General features: G+C 35.2%; 1 pseudogene; it reads left to right on the forward strand.

Moving 5' to 3' along the window:
- Nucleotides 1-2,376: 2,376 nt before the first annotated feature.
- Nucleotides 2,377-13,353, forward strand: LOC121392578 (annotated as a pseudogene).
- Nucleotides 13,354-19,104: the final 5,751 nt, after the last annotated feature.

Here is a 19,104-nt window from a genome sequence, read left to right on the forward strand (position 1 = left end):
CCGTGATCTTGTAACAAAATCAATTCTAGGTTTTTTCGACATCGGTGTGGGGAAATTTTAATCCAATTAAATCAGCTCGATATAAGCTGAAAGTTTCTTTTTCAGATAAAAAGTTGAGGTGAGGGCAAACCCCCTGGTGATGGTTGTGGCCGCATTTGGTGTTTACCCCGTTAGAACATTGGAATATGGCCAGCAAGGGAGAGATTGATTCATGGAACCCGTGGTAATGCACCTACTACCACCAGGTGTTATAAAGCTTAGCTCTACTCTTCATTGGGACCAGACTATACAATACCAAATTATGAAAAGGACTCACAATCCACAAAGACTGGTGTCAATCTCACAGCTGATTTTAACATATAAGGGTTTATATGGAATGAGACTTATCTTGAACATATTTTGATGATGAGTCCAAGGTTTGTTCTTAGTGTCCCCATAACTCAGTTCATTGCCTGGTCTCAGACTGGTTTTAAAGAGTCCTCATGGGACAATCCAGGATTGGACGTGGGGGACAATGCATCCATTTGATCAGGAGTTTACAGGGGGCAGTCTCATATCTCAATCTGGCCCTGTGGTGTGAACAAATGGGGATTTCCCAGATGGTAATGGAAACCCTTGACAAGTGGACGCACCAGCGCGCACAGACATGCTGTTAATTCATTTTATGATAACAAAGCTCAGTGGTACAGTACTATGGATTGGCGAGAATAGGCATTGCAAAAGATTTCTGTACGAGTCTGGGACATACATTTCCTCTGATGATGGAAAGTTTGTTGTCGAGAACATAGTCAGATGCCTACAATCCATGGGTAGTGGATACACCACATTCACCCATGTTCTTTTCCTAGTCATTTTTTAGCATTTTATTACAATTGCCACTTACAAACTCTGAGATAACAATTGTTATTGCAATAACAATTATTAATACATTACAGATGAGTATTGGTAACAGGTAGACAATGTAATCAAAAAATGACAATTTTAATCTTTCTTCTTATTTTGTTTTACAATTGGGTTTGGTATTGTTTTGTTATTGTTTGTGTCCTTTAAATTTTTTTGTTTAGCTTTGATTTTCAATGTGAGCTACTTTTTGCCTCGTATATACAACTTTCAATAAGAAGACTATACCTAAAGGAATTGATAGGATTGATGGATGATAAAATTGATTCTTACTGAATATAACAAAACAGTTTTAGAAGAAGAGGTATGGCTTACACATACTTGATAACAGACACCAGCTGAATCAAAAATATTGATCATAATAGGAAATTATCTGCGGGACCACACAGATACGGTTAATACGTTGCTGTAATTATATGAACAGTACATGTATTATACTTGATTGATTAGAGACTTGAAATCAACTCTTTTTAACAATCTATTCCCGGGAGATCAACTTCCATGAAATCAATGTTTTTGAATCAATTTTAGAGGATCAACCACCATGAAACCAACTTTTTTAATAATCCTGTTAGATCACTGTTGTTGTTAAAACTATAACGTAATTGAATATTAATATTAACCTATTATTAGTAAGTGGGGATTTAACATATTTATTTACTATACCATTTAAAGGCCCACCATTGCCAGAAAGTATCCTCCAAAGCAATGCCATTATCTTTATCTATCTATTTATATATATGGCCTTCCTAATAAATAGCGTTTTCAACCTCTATGAGTTTCAACAAAAGTCACCTGGCGCATACTCACTTGTAACAGACAAATACAACAGGAATTTAGATAAGTGTTTATTAATTGCTCAAAGCAATTGAGCTTAAGTTAGAATGTCCTGATGATTGTTAAGAAGTGACACTAAATTTAATGCATAATTAGTATTTATGCCAAAGGGAGTCGATCTCATGGGATTGATCTAAAGGAGTTGAAGTGTCGTGGGAATTGATCTAATGGAATGAATCCATAAAGTGTAGCCATACCTAGACCTATGATTAGCACGCTGCAATTCATTAATTGTTCACGAAGTAAACAGAGAACTCCTTCAACAAAAGAAGAAAGGGTCTGGTAATATTCATAAAACAAAACGGTCTTACCCCATACTACTAAGAACCTGCTACTATGTAAGGTCTTTTTCTAACTAAAAGAATAAGCACAAAGTGACAAAATGGGCTTTAAATTAGAATGATAAGAGCAGGTTCTTTCCAATTGACCTAAAAGAATACACTAAATATTCAACCCTCTAACATGAATCTGACTTTAAAATTACCTCTAATATTAAAACCATATCAGTTGATATATTTTTTTACCTTCCTTTAAACTGGACTGGTCGATACCAACAACCTCAACTGTAGCCACAGCCATACTATACAGATGATGTTCCTTCCTATATTATGATTTGGAGGTGTGGTTGATCCCAACAAGATGGCTGAAGCCACAGAGACCTTACCATCACCTTGTGGATCTTCCTTCTGGCAGAGACTGAGCGACCAAAGAAAGGCAATACAGTGTGTAAGTAACTAACAAGTAAAATTAAAGATACATTTTTCTCTCTTTATATTTAGATCTTGACCACACAGCTGATGTACAGTAAGAAAGATCATTTGTAAATAACTTGTGATGTTAACTGTTTTGTCATTTTAGAATCCATGCCTGTATCCTTCCTCATATAATAGTGGGTAATTAATGTATGATTAATGTAGAATGTAGGGATTTTTTTATCTTACCTACCAATGTTTATGGAATTAGGGGGACACATGCCTGAAGCATTTGAGGCAGGTACATTATTCTCCAGTTGAAATATATCGTTTCCTTTCACAATGTCTTTTATAGGCAGCTGTGCTTGTTTGGGTACATGACTTGATATAGAGGACTGTGACTCCATTGTCAACTGAATATGTTTACAGCTGAAGGTGAAGACCTCCTTTCTCTTCTCTTTCATTTTTTATATGAATGGTTATTTTAATTTTTTCGCAGATACCCTTTCTTTATTCCAAGAGTAAGAGCATATTAACTAACATTAATTGCCATATTAATTTGATAGATCGTGGAAGATAACCGACTATGATCCCATAATTTCAAATACATCAGAAGGGTAAAAAATCAGTACCTTTTCCTTGTTACCTATTCGTTGGTTATACTAGATGGAGACAGACATTTGATCTCAAGAAACATCCTCAGGTAATAGTATGACCTGTCATCATGTGACTGTCATGTGATTACAGGGCACAGAAGTCAAGGGCAATTACTTATTCAAATATTGGCAAATATTTTGATGAGTGCAAACCGACATGAAGTGTTTATGTGATCATAGATATAATAAATTATTATAACTTTTTTATAACTATATTGCTATTTCATATATTATTAACAATTGTCAAGAATGTGTTATTACATAATGAATTGGGTATAACCCTAATATTGTAATTATAAATTAATAATTTGATTTATTTTTTCTTTGGCACATAATACTGTCTCCAGTTTGAGCCCATAATTGGTTTTAGCCCATAGTCTCTATACAGTAATGGAGAAATAGAAAGCCCCGCCCACTAGACCCCCCACCCAATGTAGGATATAGACTTCTTTGCCAAGTGGCCTATTATGTAGTTATTCATACTTAATTTATAATTGAACATACTTTTCCTTGCTAACAGGTAACTAGCAACATAGCTCCACCCACTGATCCACCCTTGTAATCAAGAGACTATCATTTTCGTATACCATAATTTGCTAATTTGGCTGATAATAGAGGGTGTTGGTTTATTACATTTCTAACATAATTAACCTTTAATATCTTGATAAGATTTAGAAGCTGATTTGTTTAACAGTTTTTTCCCATTGACCTAAAAATGTCATATGACTAATCATATGACCACCACACAATGACAGTGAATCAATGCATTTATCCATGTGATAGTCATGTGATCAAAACCCCTGAACGTATAAAAATATATGTAGTATAACCTTAAGTATTGAACAGGCAATGACACATGGCTTTCCGAACTTTACTGATCTCTGATTGAAAAGGGAAGAGTACGCAGTTTGTATTGTACTTCAGGAAATTGGACGGGGGTAAATTGGCAATTGGGAATCCTTCTGTTGAATAAATACCTTATAAAACATTTAATTCATTGACTTGCTTTTCCCTGGATTTCTCACTTAATCCATACTTCCAACCTTGACTGCACTCTCCCTCCACCATAACCTTTATATTAACCCTTTATTCACTCAATTTTAGTAAGATGTCGTCTGCAGAAATATGGGACTGCCACTGTTGGCTGGCCACTTTCGTCAAGTTTTATATGCTTGTAAAAATGGGCTTTCATGAAATTCATATGTGCATAACATTGTATAGAAACTAACAGAGTAGGCAAATAACATATCCTGTCTTACTTTTTTAAAATTAATTCTCAAATTATCAATACATCAATAATTCTACCTGGTTTACCAGTTAAAAAATTATTATCTGATGGAGAAGTTATGCTACATATTTTATTATTTTTATTGAAATTTTCTGCATTGTTTTATGTTGTAATGCTATTACATATTTTTTATATAAACCTATACACTTAAGCTTATTCATGGAATGTTCTCTATGACAGACTGAGAAACATGGCAGGTCTACTGACCAATCTCCCAGTAGTTTAAATAGATTTTTGATTAATAAAAAATAAGATTTAACATTATAATAAAATAATTCAGTTTATAAAATTTCAGATAAAAATATAAAAAAGTAAAGTTATTACAAGTTATAAAAACACTTTGTGTGTTACCCAAATGATCCCTCCAAACTTGTTGTCAGTAGCACTGAAAAATGGATAAATAAAAAAACGATCCTCTTTATTTGAATGAATATTACTTATAAGTATTTTATTAAATAAAATATATTTATTTATAACAGTTTAGAGGGGTACATTAGTTTATTAAAATGATACCGCCAACTCAATGATACCCCCGACCTGTTATCAAATAAAATATTTTTACTTTTACAGTAATTTCATTCAAATAAAGAGGACATTGTTTTTATTTATCCATTTTTTTTCCGGTTTAACTGACAATGTCTCCCGTAGTTTAAATAGATTTTCGAGATTATAAAAAAATAAATCGTATTTACATTTATCTAAAAAGAATTACCCGCAGATTTATAAAATAAAAAAACAATGTTGTGTTGCCTCAACGATTCCGACTCCCTCACGGGCCACTCAGGCTTCCACTTAGGACTCCAGGATTCCCTGCACACTTGCTAGCTGGGACCGCCACCTGGCTTGGTAACCATCGTCTTCGCGAGGTAATCCTGTCTGCCGAGCTTCGCCCTAACTTAAAACTCACCGTATCGAGGCTTCCGATCTTAGGGAATGTCGCATTCAGGAACCGGCAAACCACAAATACACAGCCTCTTCCTCGTTTAAAGGGAGAACTACCAGCCCTATCCTAGTCGGGCCTTTCGGTATCCTCTAGAGTATGCTGGTAACCTCTCAGAGGTCTGATGCATTGGCAGAAACGCTGGCCCACCACACAACCTATCCAAGTTTGGTTTTCATTTCCTTTTATAATAGTACGTCAGATTTTGTCTTCATGCTCTTGTGTCGATGATGGAGACTTTGTAGCCATGTCGGTTATGAATATCCACTTTAATGGCACTATGCATGTGATTACTACCATCGACGATTTAAAACTAAAGCTATGCTTTTAATGGCCAAGAATAAACCTAGTCCTACTTAAGCAAACTAGAACAACACTACTAATTATAATAATTTTTATCATATTTTAATTTTATAGGGGTTTAAGAAATACAAATCATTATCTAAACATTCTTAAGCTTCTTCATTATCTTTTGTTGCTTCTATCTAAATTTATAACAGCTCCTTTAGTTCCTCGAGTGCTCCAGCTTTGGATAACTTGTTCTCCAGCTAATGGCTGTTGACTTACCTTGTCGTAGCTATGATTTAGCTAATTACTATATAGGGTCAACCTAAGACTGTCTATATAACAGTTAATACAAAATGGACTTTCATAGTTTTATGTCTCAATTTTATAAGAAGTGGTGGCATAACTTTAAGTTTTAAAAAGTGCAATAAAAAAATATAAGTACATCAGAGAAACCAGGTAAATAATAAGTATAAGCACAAAGTTAAAAATACCAGTTAAAACAGATTTTGGATATAATAAATCTATATTATCAGTCACACGGGGACAGGGGTCAACTCCCTTCTGGAGGTGGAGATAAGGAAAGAAGTTAGGCTTCATTTTATCCCTCTTAATTTTGCAGTAGGTGTAAGATCTTCAGGTAGTAGGGTGGTGCTAATATTAACTTCTCAATTGTACATTGATCTTGTGAAGGGACAATGTCCTGATCTTTGGTAGTTTGTTAATGCCTTGCCGTTATGATGTCCATATATGCTTGAAATGAATGAAATCAGGTTTTCTTCAGACTGACCATACTACTGCGTATACGATATGGTCCAGTCATAGTATTCATGTCATCTGTTATGTAGTCCCATTGTAGTGAGACATATAATAGATGACATAGACAGTGGTTTTTCTATTGCCTGCAGTTTACATTTTCTATAGAAAGTGCATGTACATTTGAACCTTCATCTGATTGATAGAAAAGCATGAATGGATCGTGGTTGAATGATTTTTCTGTATTAATAGGAGTAACCTATGCATGTTACTGGTGACATATATTACTGTTACTGATATAGAATTATTAAGTATAATTGTTTTCTGTGGAGATGTATAATGAAGAGTAGTGTGTTATTTCTGATATTTTCACTATCCCCACAAAGTTTTATAATGGCACTGCCTTTTATGTAGTTTTTTGAATGCAATACAAGAAACATACATACAATGTTAATATACAGATGTACTGTGTTAGCTACATACATCTTATCTAATGTTTTATACCTGTACTATTACTATTCTATTAAAACATAACAATTGATGTCTATAAATGTTATTTGTTACAATATGTTTGGACTAATGATGTTGCAGTCTTTTGTTATGTGAATACATAAAAGGTTGGCATGTTTTGTTACAATAAAAGTCTAAAGAGATTCCCCACAGCTTCCATACCTAAATTTATATTATACTAAACTTAGGGACAAATCTATGACTGATCTTGTCAAATAACAAGATATAGGTGCATACCCTTCACAAATGTAGTCTAGAATATTGTCTGAATTATCTAACTCATCAAAAATCAAGTCCTGAAGGTGAATTTTTCTTGTTACCCTGTTTCAACATAATATTGAGTATCACTCTTAATATCATTACTAACATATATTTTCAATACAAGCACACACCTACTATAGTCTGTGTCTTACTGTTGCTGTAATTGCATTTGTTACATATCCACTGTGATAAAAGGAGTCAGATAGCTTAAAAAATATTACTGAATTCTAACCTGTTTTCCATCCAGTCATTAGAAAATTTTGTTCTACTGTGTGTGCTTTTTGTCCTGTAGTCAATAATAAACATTTTAAAAATGTGATACAAGGCCTTACCTTGCATCAAATAATCCAGTTAATTATTGAATAGTTGAAACATAATACTCATGGAGCATCTTGGTATCTATCATGAACAAATGATTCATGTGTATCTGTTTTCAATAATAAGCTCTGATATTTATTGTATTTTTCTCTTTTACTTGATAGAGTTTGAACAAGAGATTCTGACAAAAGTGTTGTTATACCACTGCTATACCTGTACATCCTTTATAATTTAGTAATACTTTCAGTAAACATACTTCTGCGTGACAGCATAAGTTTGCATTAATTTGATTTTTTTAACTTTAAATATTATACCTGACTTTGTACATTCACAACATGCATGTTTGCTAGTTGATTACAGGAATTCTAAAAAATAGGGTGGTCATCTGACACTGGAGGACACCACTAACATAGCGATTGCTGGCTGCATTGGTGATACAAGGAGGATGTAATATTATGTAAAACAACACGAATACACGTATATAGTTTGCGCATGCGTATTGAACAAAAGGGTTAAAAATTGAAGGATAACCTTCTCCGGCTAATGGCACCCAAGAAAGTAGCATCAAAAGATGACAAGGAGAACAAAACTCTTTGTAGAGAACTCTCCACATTATAATCGCATGGCTGTTGTTTGTCACGTGACCATCTTCCTCTATGCTGCTGCTTTCTGGATACATTTGGGAGTATTTCCTGTAAAAATGAACAGATAATACAACAAAATGGATATAATTATAAATAAATAAACGTACAATTGATGTATTCTAAAGTAAGTGCGTATTATTGTCCTCTTCTCTAGTTCCTAACTAAGAAGTTAGGTGTGGATACAGCTGTTTTTGGTTACCTCCAGACAGCAATGGCTCTAATCGATGTTAATAGGAGGGCCTCTTTTTGGCCGCATTGGTGATCGCTATGGTACTAAAACTGGTTTTTTCCTTGCTTCATTTGCCGGGTCATTTGTCTTTTATTTATTAATGGCCATTGCTGATAATGTGATGTATCTCTTTATATCAAGACTGTTTGGATTCTTGATGAATGCAATGCAATGTAAGTCTACTCCCACTCCTAGACACACCCTCTAGCCCCTCACAGGTGCACAAATGGTCATGACAGATGTCAGTGGGACTAGAGGTGATTGTCTATTTTTTAGTAACATTTGTTATTGTAATATATTTATTTATAGATCGAGCCACTGCATTAGGTCATTTGAGTGTAGCATATGGTTTGGGTATGATCATGGACCAGGACCCACTCTAGGGGGATGGTTGACAAGGTTTTACAACGAACAATTTGCAGATGGTAATGCAGCTGGCTGTCATTACGAGCGTGACCCTGTTTATTTTATTATATAATTAGGTGTAGCACCTGGCCCCTCATGATCATTGCATTTTTTAATAATTCTGGTAACTATGCACAACACACTAAGGATGTTTCGAAAAGTAGTTGCAATGAAAGAAGAAAGTTCTTTGAAAATGGAAGGTATACGAGATGTACTTGCTAATGTCCTCTCTCTCTTTCTCTCATACACACACACACAGATAAGAGTATTTTTAATCTCAAAGCTATTTTAACTCTTTTGTCTATACCTGAGGTGTTCTATCTTATAAGTGTTAAGACATTAAATAGGTATACCAGCTGGTGTATTTCATTCCATGTTCTCAGTTGTCAACATGGAGAGATATAGTTTGACACCAGAAATGAATGGATATCTTCTCACTTTTGTTGGTGTTTCTTACAGCTGTAAGTACTGTGTCTATAATGAACAATGGTTCCATATTTTTATACTAGATAATGCAAAGTGTTGGCATTACATTCTTTACACGAAGATTCTCGGATCTTATTATTATACGAGTCTCCCTCATTGCCATGGCAATATCTTATCTCCTCTTAGTAAGGAATATGATATTTTTCTTTTGTTGCTGACATGTTTTATTTGTTCAGGTCGGCGTCACGTCAATTTGGATACTGGGACTAACACTGGTCCCCATAGTAATATCGGGTTAGCCTCATGAATACTGTTGCTTCAAGTACACTTACCAAAAAGTCCCCGAAAAAATACAGGTATTACTTTAGTGATCCATTGATCTATCATCAGTTCATGAATCCATTATTCTATTCATCTGTCCATTTATCCCTTCTTTTCTCCACCCAGGTGCTACTTTGGGTTAAATAATGGCTACCCATTCCCTTATTAGGACATTCTCTCCTACTCTTTGAGCTCATCTTTAATTTGGTTTGGTCATAAAAGTTTTGGGTTCTTTGGATTTATAGTCACTGGACTTGTAGCATTAGCAGTTAATATTTATCCACCACCTGGATTATAATCATTTATAAATATCATATTAATTATGTTTGTCAGAATAAAATTATAAAATAAAAATTGCATAAAAAAAAGTCAGCAGGTGTGATATTTACAACCATACGCTAGAATACTGACGACCTTCAATTTGTAATGTATCCAAACCTCTGTTACCATGACATGAATAATGGAATAACAATTATAATGAGCAATTAATTACTTTCTGATTTCCTTTATTTCACTTTTAATTGTGAATTTCTCCTCTTTTATTTTTGTCAAAGCCTCCTGACCAGGTAAAAATGTAACATAGGATTCAGATCAGTGCGCATGTATAACCTTCTCCAGAATTCCTAGAGGGATGATTCAAGGGGTGTGGTCAGTGGGTGTGACATACTATACCCACAGGATGTGTGGAAATAATCAGTGTTTACATTATTTTGTTTGTACAGTGGATTTAAAAGTGAAGGTAAATTAATGGAGATAGATATAATTCCTAAAAAATAAAATAAATTAATAAACACTTTTATACCACTTACCATAATGATTCAGTCTTTTCTGATAATTTTTACTTTTTATCTCTTTTCAGCTGGCATATCATACAGAAAAGTACCTATAAAGAAGGTGTGGCATAAAATCACATGACCAGTCACATGACACACCATAATTATATGAGTAGGAGTGAACAAATAACAAATGAAGGAGACGCTCGTTGAATTCAAATGACAAAGGATATTGTTCTCATAATCTAATAATATGTGATTATTAATTATTAATAGATCAACAATATACCTGCCTGAGAGAATCTAAAAAAAAGGAGAAAAATGGGTCCACGTTGCTTATCAGGAACTGCTGAGGGGTGGCCATGTCTTAAACTAAAGGGATGACCACCTTGTAGCCACTCCCTCTCATTAAATTAATAAACCTATAAAAATAAGACATACTACATAACAAATGTCCATTAGATGTAATATGTATCTATTTAACAATCTATGCCTCCATTTACCCTGTAACTGTTCTAGCATGTGGATCCATTAACAAAATAGCTAGCGACGTCACTTGTAAGGTACCATCTCGACCTGTTGTACCATGCACTACAACACTACTACCTAGAATGGACACAGACATTATAAGAGAACATTAAATATATAAGTATTGTTACCTTCTAGATGTATTGTGTGTACAATATGCTTATTTGCTCTTAATATCTGCTCAACAGTGTTTAACCCGCCCACTAGCTTCAAGACACCAAACCAAGAAGAACTGGTAAGTAAACTAGGATCATTACATGCTAAATGGATAGATGATAATGATCAAATGGATGGATGGTATCAATATCAAATGGATTGATCGATACTCATAAAATAAATGACGTACCTTCTATTAACTTAGTAAATGATGCTTGAATATTTGGTATTGATTCCAATGAGGCATATTCTACTCTCCATTGTGAATAATTACTAGGAAACTCCACCCCTCCACCTTGCATAATAATACATTCATTTAGGATATTTCAGTAAATTTTTGAATACCTTTTACTCGCCTGGTACTGAGCTGCTTGTTGCGTTCTTATATCAAGTATACGACCTTTTGTTTAAATTTCAAACATGAATTTAAAAAAGAAATATCTTCTTTGCATCGTTTTTTTTCGAAGTACCCACAAAGGCTCACCACATCTCAATAGAACTGCCTACAAACTGAATAAAGGAGGGAGAAAAAAGTGAATGAGACCTTGTTTTTATTATGATGAAAACCATAATATTGGAAATCGACCGTGTTTGTCTAAATGTTGCCAACAACAGCTATTGCCTCATCTGTTATTTTAGTCGGAACAATTACTTCTTGTGGATGAGATGAACACAACTAAATGGACAAAAGAAAAAATAAATAGACAAGTAAATGGATTAATACATGAATAAATAGACAGATATATGCCATAAATTATGAACCAAATAGACAAAGCATGATTACTTTATAGCCTTTATTACAGGATGATACTCTCCAACAGTCTGGAGAACATTGGTATCTGCTTAAAACAGCCTCTAATTTTTCAGGACAAAATGGTGGAGCATCCTTCTGTGCTTTGGGACGTGCAAAGAATCATGTAACTGATCCAGTCGACCTACAAATTGTTCAGTAAAAATACAAGTTAATAGCCCACTCACCAGGAGAGAGAGTGCTTCTAAAGACTCTACAGTGTCAGTAGATTCTTCAACTGATTGAAAATCTAGAGTAAATTTACGGAAATCTTTCAGAAAACACGTTGACTGTAAGGCTTGAAGGATTTTGACGACCTACTGAGAGGATGCTAGTGTGAAGAAACTACACAGAATGTCATGTTACTGATATATGAACACTTACCATTGTTTCTTCCTTCACCTTTCTTTCTTGTAGAGAAAATGAAATAGAAAGCAGTTTATACAGAGGACACCATCACTTGGTCTCTCCATGGGCACGTTAGACGTACTCCTTCAACAACTGGACGTTTTATCTTCTCTGACAAATCCATATTTGTTAAAACGGAAGTATACGGAAACATTCTGAATTTGTATAGAAATATAGATTCACTCCGTAAACTAAAAGGTGTGTTGACGCCCACACGTGTTAAAGAACACGACGGCTATGGCGGACACCACTCCATCTTCTTTTGCTGTTACTGCTTACTGGGTTGGTTGTAGCCATTACACCACTCTATCGTGTAAGCAGAGAAGCTCCAAAAACAGGACGATATATTATTGTACTAGATGATAATGTCACAGACGCAGACTTCAACGAAACTCTCCGGCGCGACCGTTTTATTTTCTAAGGACAATCGCGCATATGCAGTCATTCACACCATTGCAAAAGAATTTACTGTAGAACTTAATCCAATTGCATTACAAATGGTAAAAACATAATTATATTGCACTAACAATGTACTAGAGATTATATTTTTTTCTGTGACTGTAGGTTCGTCAGTGTCACACATTAAAGCATGAAGAAGAATCGGAAGCATTTGGTGCCCAAGACTCATCTATTCCTGGTTTCTCGATCGATTAGATCCAAATTTCCAGACACAGAGACTATCAATATCAGACCAATTAGAACAGGGGAGGACATTGATGTATACATTCTTGACTCAGGAAACAATTATGATCACGAAGAATTTGAGAAGAGAGTCAATATCCTTGGTACGATCCAATGGATGAATACACACTGGAAATCCTCGACGTAATGGTAAAGACTGTGAGGTCATGGCACTCATGTGGCGAGTTTGTTAGGGGGACGACGCTTTGGAACAGCAAAAAATGTCAACTTGTACAGTGTTAGAGTTTTAAATTGTTTTAATTCTGCTCCTTGGAGTGTAGTTATTGATGGAATGGATTTTGTAGCTAAATTTGCCAGTCAAAGAAAGAGACCTGCTGTTGTTTGTATGTCTTTGGGTGGAGCTTTTCAACCCTCAGCCATGAAGGTGTAAAGAAACTTCACGAGATGGGAATCACTGTAGTGGTTGCCGCTGGCAATGGTAAAAAAGATGCTTGTACTCAGTCTCCAGCTAGTTTCCCGTATGTCATTACTGTGGGAGGTACTAATTCAACAGATCAGTTATATTGGTATGAGTTTAGCGGTCACTAACTATGGTAGTTGTGTGGACATATTGGCACCTCAGACCATATATTAGGAGCTGATTATAGCTGTACCAATTGCTCTCGCTATCTTAGTGGTAATCAATGTCACACCCCTTGTTGGTGGAATTGCTGTCTCTATATTTACAGGAACAAGCACTGTTGACACCTGATGATGTCAAGACAATGTTAATAGAAAATGCAGCTAATGATATAATTGATTTCTCAAATTTATCAGATGAACAAAGGGGAACTACAGCAAACAAGCTTTTGCAAATACCTGGTAAGGATTAAACCACACCCACTTCTTAAACCGCTTGTCATTAAATTAATTATAATACAACTCTGTCTTTCTATTAGGTAATTGTGGAGGGACATACCCTGTAAGAACGTCACTTACCCTCGTTCTCCCAACTATCCACATTCATATCCCCCAATCTCTTGTGTCAATGGGAAGTATTAGCAGCTGATAATGAGGAGATATCGCTATCACTATTACTGACCTTGATATTGAGAAGGATCGTGACTACTTGCTATTATGTGAGGGTCCTTGTGGATGTATCAATGGTAAAATATCTCGTCACACGGTTTTGTTAAACACGTTATACTAGTTATAAAATATACTATAAAGATATGAACTGTGTGTGCAGTCATAACAATAAATAGTTAGTGACAGTATTGACCTGTTGCCATAGCAATAGTGTACTGTTTTATATTTACACATATGGTAATTTAAGTGGGTTTTGTGCTTATAGGTCAACTATTTGCCCGAGGAGGTGCTGAGAAACTCAAGAAAGGAAAATCTATTATCGGACCTCTAATCAGAACCTTACTATACAACTGCATACAGACGCCTTTGGAGCTGGGCGTGTTTTCAATTGAACTTCTCCAAGTACTATGCTAATACTCCATTGAAAGGTAATAGTCATTTGACCACAACTCTATTTTATTGTCTGTTGTGTTCTCTAGTTCCAGATTCTGGCGATCTCCTTCCTAAACCAGATCTTTCTCTTTTTCCCAGGAAAAACTCAATTTTTTATAAAAGTCAAAGCTGAACAGATTGTAGAGTTTAGTTGCAGAATGGAAAGATATGGATACAATATTTTATCAGTCAGTGCATCTCTTTTGCCCCCTGATCAAAATTGGTACTATGACATCATTTTTGATAATAGTACCCAGGCCCCTTCATTTGGGTTTGTAGAATTAACTTCATCTCAATTGAACGAGACAATTAAAAGGGAAGAAAAACAAGGATTTTGATACCATGACATAACGGCCAGACTAAATGGAACCACACCCCTTTATAGTGTTGTGTTCCGTAAAGAAAATGAGCTTATAGAAAGCCACACCTACTGGGCCTTCAAGTCTATCCACATGCAATAACACGTATTAATATGCAGAATAAAGGTTGGTATTTGATGAGTCCAGCATTTTTTGGTAGCACCTGACTACTCTAGTGTGTCAGCTGTACTATCATCTGACCGTCGTGTCACTTATAACATTACTATTGACGATGCCCCTGACTGGGCTGCTTATTTATGGATTTTCGTTCTATTATTTCACATCCATTTCGCTAGATTTTTGCTCATTACAAGTACTATCCAAAACATGTTAGCACTTATTACTATGGTGATGAAGAAAATGCTCGGTTTTCAGTGATTTATTGAGTCAAAACAAGAGGGTCATCCCTCGTTTTAAATCGGTGGTTTTTCGTTGGGGTTTAATTCATCGGAGGTATATTCTGAGTCAAAACATTTTCTGAGCATTTGGAATTGGTTTTTCATTATTAGTTATAAATACATAGGAAAATAGCATACATGTTACTTGGGGGTCAAAATGGTACGTTAAAAAGTGACATCATCATATGTTACTATTTTTAGATGTCCTCTTATATTTTTATGACCTACCAATTTACAAATTTTGTGTTTTTTTGACAAAAAATTTGAAAATGTTGGACAGTGATAAATTGATGTAATAATGGGGTGGAGTCATCATTTCTAGGTGGTATCTTGGAGAGAGGCATTGAATCGGCTAGGTAATATCACTAGGTGATTGTCGTTTCATAGCTCTACTTCCTTCAGAGTGTTCCTCACCCATCGATACTTCTCTCATCCTTCTAGTAGCCACTCTTTAGTAACAGGTTGTCTAATACTATCACAGACGCCTATGTGAGACAAAGACAGTAAAGCAATAATTTTTATAAGTACTTGCTGCAGTGACTCTAGACTAGTAAACATCAATAGTTACTACAGTGAACTACCACGAGTAAGTTCTAGAGTTCAGTACCACAGTGACTTGTTCCATTACTCACTTTTAGCTGTATCAAAAGAATTTGGATAGCTCTTGTCATCTCTAACTCGAAAGAAATTTCCATTGTTATATTAAATGTGCATTCAATAATTCTTCCATGATATTGTCTGGCTTCTTTATTTAACTTAAAATCTAGTTCACTAAACATTACAGTTGATGAAACCTGATCCAACAAATAGTTTGACCTATTCTCTCGGTAGCATTCTACATGTGATAAAATGTAATGTAATGTGGATTAAATGTATGTCACCATGTCTCACCCTTCTTGACGTCTAGTTATAATATTAAGTCTAAAATCTACTGAATTTAATTCATGAGGTTTCCATTTTAAAAGATTTATGCATTGTCCTGCAACATAAGGCTGAGAAAGAGAGAGAGAGAGAGAGAGATAAATAACATACAAGACAATGGATTATATTCTCTTACTTCACTTGATGGATTAAGATCAAGACATCACCTTTCATGAGTTAACGCTGGTATAAAATTTCTCTAGAAGCTTTAAAGGAGATTATTAATTAGACAATAGTTATCAATAGTTTACCATTCTGGTTTCTGAGAGATCCCAAAATTGTTTAAGCTCTAATAGAAAAAGGCTCCTTAATTTTATCTAGTACTCCAACTTTGGCCTATGAGAGAGAGAGAGAGGAATAGTTCTATTTCATTCCATTCCTTACAGCATCTTCCGAGGTTGTATCAGTTCTTTTTCAATACACAGTAATCGTCTCTGATGATCACAGAGACTAACATTTTTATTGCCTTCAAATTGGATCATATCATAAATTAAAAGTCGAGGTCTATCAACACCTTGCACCTTATCAATAACTAAACTCCTGTAATTATAATAAATAATTAATAGTTATTAAATAATTAATAGTACAGGTTGACTTACTGAGTCAGCTAAGCATTCCTTTAAGTGTTCTCCAGGTCTTTTTCGAGATGGAAATGCCACACCAGGAGCACTGAACACAGAATTATCTCGATCAATGAGAGAAATTTGAACCTTTATCACGAATATAAAGAGATATCTCTAATACACATACATGTGGTGACCTCTCCTATCCTTTTTGTTTACCTCGGTCCCATCAGCTTTCCAATGACACGATAAGGTTTCTCATTCAAAACCTAATATTCTCTGTACATCCATTGAAACAGGTTGACATCCAGGAAAACCAGATCTAGTAGTAAAACAAGTTATAAAAACAAGTTTGATAAACAGTCAGTGTACCTCTCCCAATCAAGAATTTTTCTGACAAGTAAGTTGTATATCTTGTCTCAGTGGGACCCCAAATAACTAACTTCAACATTATCCACTGGTACAGCAAACTTAGAGTTCTGAAGGATAATTATAAACATCTCTCTGTCAGTATAAGGGGGGGTTTTGGGAAACAGTCTCTCTGTCATATAATAGTCTGTCTGTCAGTATAAACAGTCTCTCTGTTAGTATAAACTAGATTCTCTGTCAGTATAACAGTCTCTCTATCAGTATAAAAGTCTCTCTGTCAGTATAACTCAGTATAACTCAGTATAACATGAACTTTACTTCATTTCTATCTCAGATCGTTTTTTTTTTCTTATTATTAGTGTCCTCTTTTCCCGCCTTTTCTTTTCCTTTTGGTCTCTCCTTTTACATCTCCCTCTCCTCCACTATTCTCTTCCCCTCTTCATTACAACCAATCAGGCAAAGGAGGTGGGGTCATTTTCACCAATATCTCCACCCATATATCGATTTGGCAAAGCTCCTCTTGAAGATATTGACTTTTTTTGTAAATACCAGGTGGACGTAACTGGAATGATCAGATAAGATGAACAATGGACACATACACACTGATAATAATACATAAAATAGACAATGGACACATAGTATATATTACCAATGAGAATGTAGCAACAGCTGCTTCTAAGGCTAGTGCACAATAAACAGTTACTATTTATTTTATCTTGAAGCCACTTACTCCGGCAAAACATTTCTTCTCTACTAAAAGAAGCTGATATTAAAAAACCTGTTCTATTAAAGCCGTGGGTACAGTGTACTCCTGTATAGGGAGATATTTGGTGGTGGTTGTAACAAGACAAAGACTTTGGCTAACCAACTATTTCACCAGGATGTTCTCTAAAATGAATTGTTTACAAAGTGTCCCGAAATTTTTGGTACTTTGTTCTAAAACGTTTGGAGGCAGAAGCCATATCTGTTATTAAAAGTTTTAAAGGATCCACACCATTCATCCATTTATTTTTGTCCAACGGTCCATTCGTCAAGTGTTTCCACCATCCATCCAGGTACTCATCCATCTATTGTAATCCGTCTATCACTAACCCCTCACAAATTAGACTTATGATGACCAATCCCTGCCTTCAATAATTCTCTCTTATCATAGTATCGATCAGTCTTTGTCAAAATCCACCACTAGACCCATACGACGACCACATGATCCATATAATCTACTACATTGACGGAGGAAAGACCTGGTCCTCAGCTAAAATCTCTATTGTACTCTTCACTGAGGTGTTTTAAAAATGGAAGAAATTTGTCTTACAATTAAAAATATGTAATTATTAATTGTGTCATAATAATGACATGATATTATATATAAATGACGTTACCAGCAATCAGTTTTTTCCCTTTTCTTGGGCACGTTCGCCATCTTGGTGGTACCGACATCTTTTAAAATTGGGGGCAGGGGCTAAGTCTCAAGCGATGGCTCAAAAGAGCTGCCGTATCGTCGAGCGAAGATTTACGCTAATAATTACAAATACGATTTTGTTCGCCCTCCTCCTAATGATGTCATATGTCCTGTGGTTTAGTAGATTGTTGAAGAACCAAAAAAACAGTTTAACTTGTTTGTGGTAATCACGTCTGTAAAAATGTGGGGAGAAACTCAAAAAAAACCTAATCGAGGTTCTAATAATGCCCATGTCCGATGTGTCGTAAAAAAAATTACACACTATCTCCGGATATAAATATTTGAACTAACTGTTCTTAACTGTATTAATGATATTGTGTACTGTGGGGTGTGGTCAAGGTGAGGTGGAACTTGGTAAACTAAAGAAACCATCTTATTAAATGTTTCGTATGTGGAAGAGAAGTGTTCTTATGGTGTGGTCACACCTATAGGCGCATGTCTATGAAGGAACTCTAGGGGAGAATGTCCAAAGCTGTCCCTTTGTTTGTGATATTATTGTAAGTACCAGTCAACCTATGGAGGTGGTAGTTAATGAACTTTATCCAGTATGTGATAAGTATCCCTATCAGTTGTCCCAATGAGATGTTCTAAAGTAAGATGGAAGGGCGGAGGAATGTTACATTAGATCATCTTGATAAGTGTCCCCTCCAGCTAGTAGAGTGTGTGAGTTTTTATTCGTGTGGGATGTCTTCAGAGGGCTCGTCCCAGGCTGTGATTTTAGCTCGTCATTTGTCTGAAAATGGTGACCATCATAATGCTCTCTCTACTAA

Source organism: Gigantopelta aegis, unplaced genomic scaffold (genome assembly GCF_016097555.1).
Source record: "Gigantopelta aegis isolate Gae_Host unplaced genomic scaffold, Gae_host_genome ctg4094_pilon_pilon, whole genome shotgun sequence".
NCBI classification, from domain to species: Eukaryota; Metazoa; Mollusca; class Gastropoda; order Neomphalida; family Peltospiridae; genus Gigantopelta; species Gigantopelta aegis.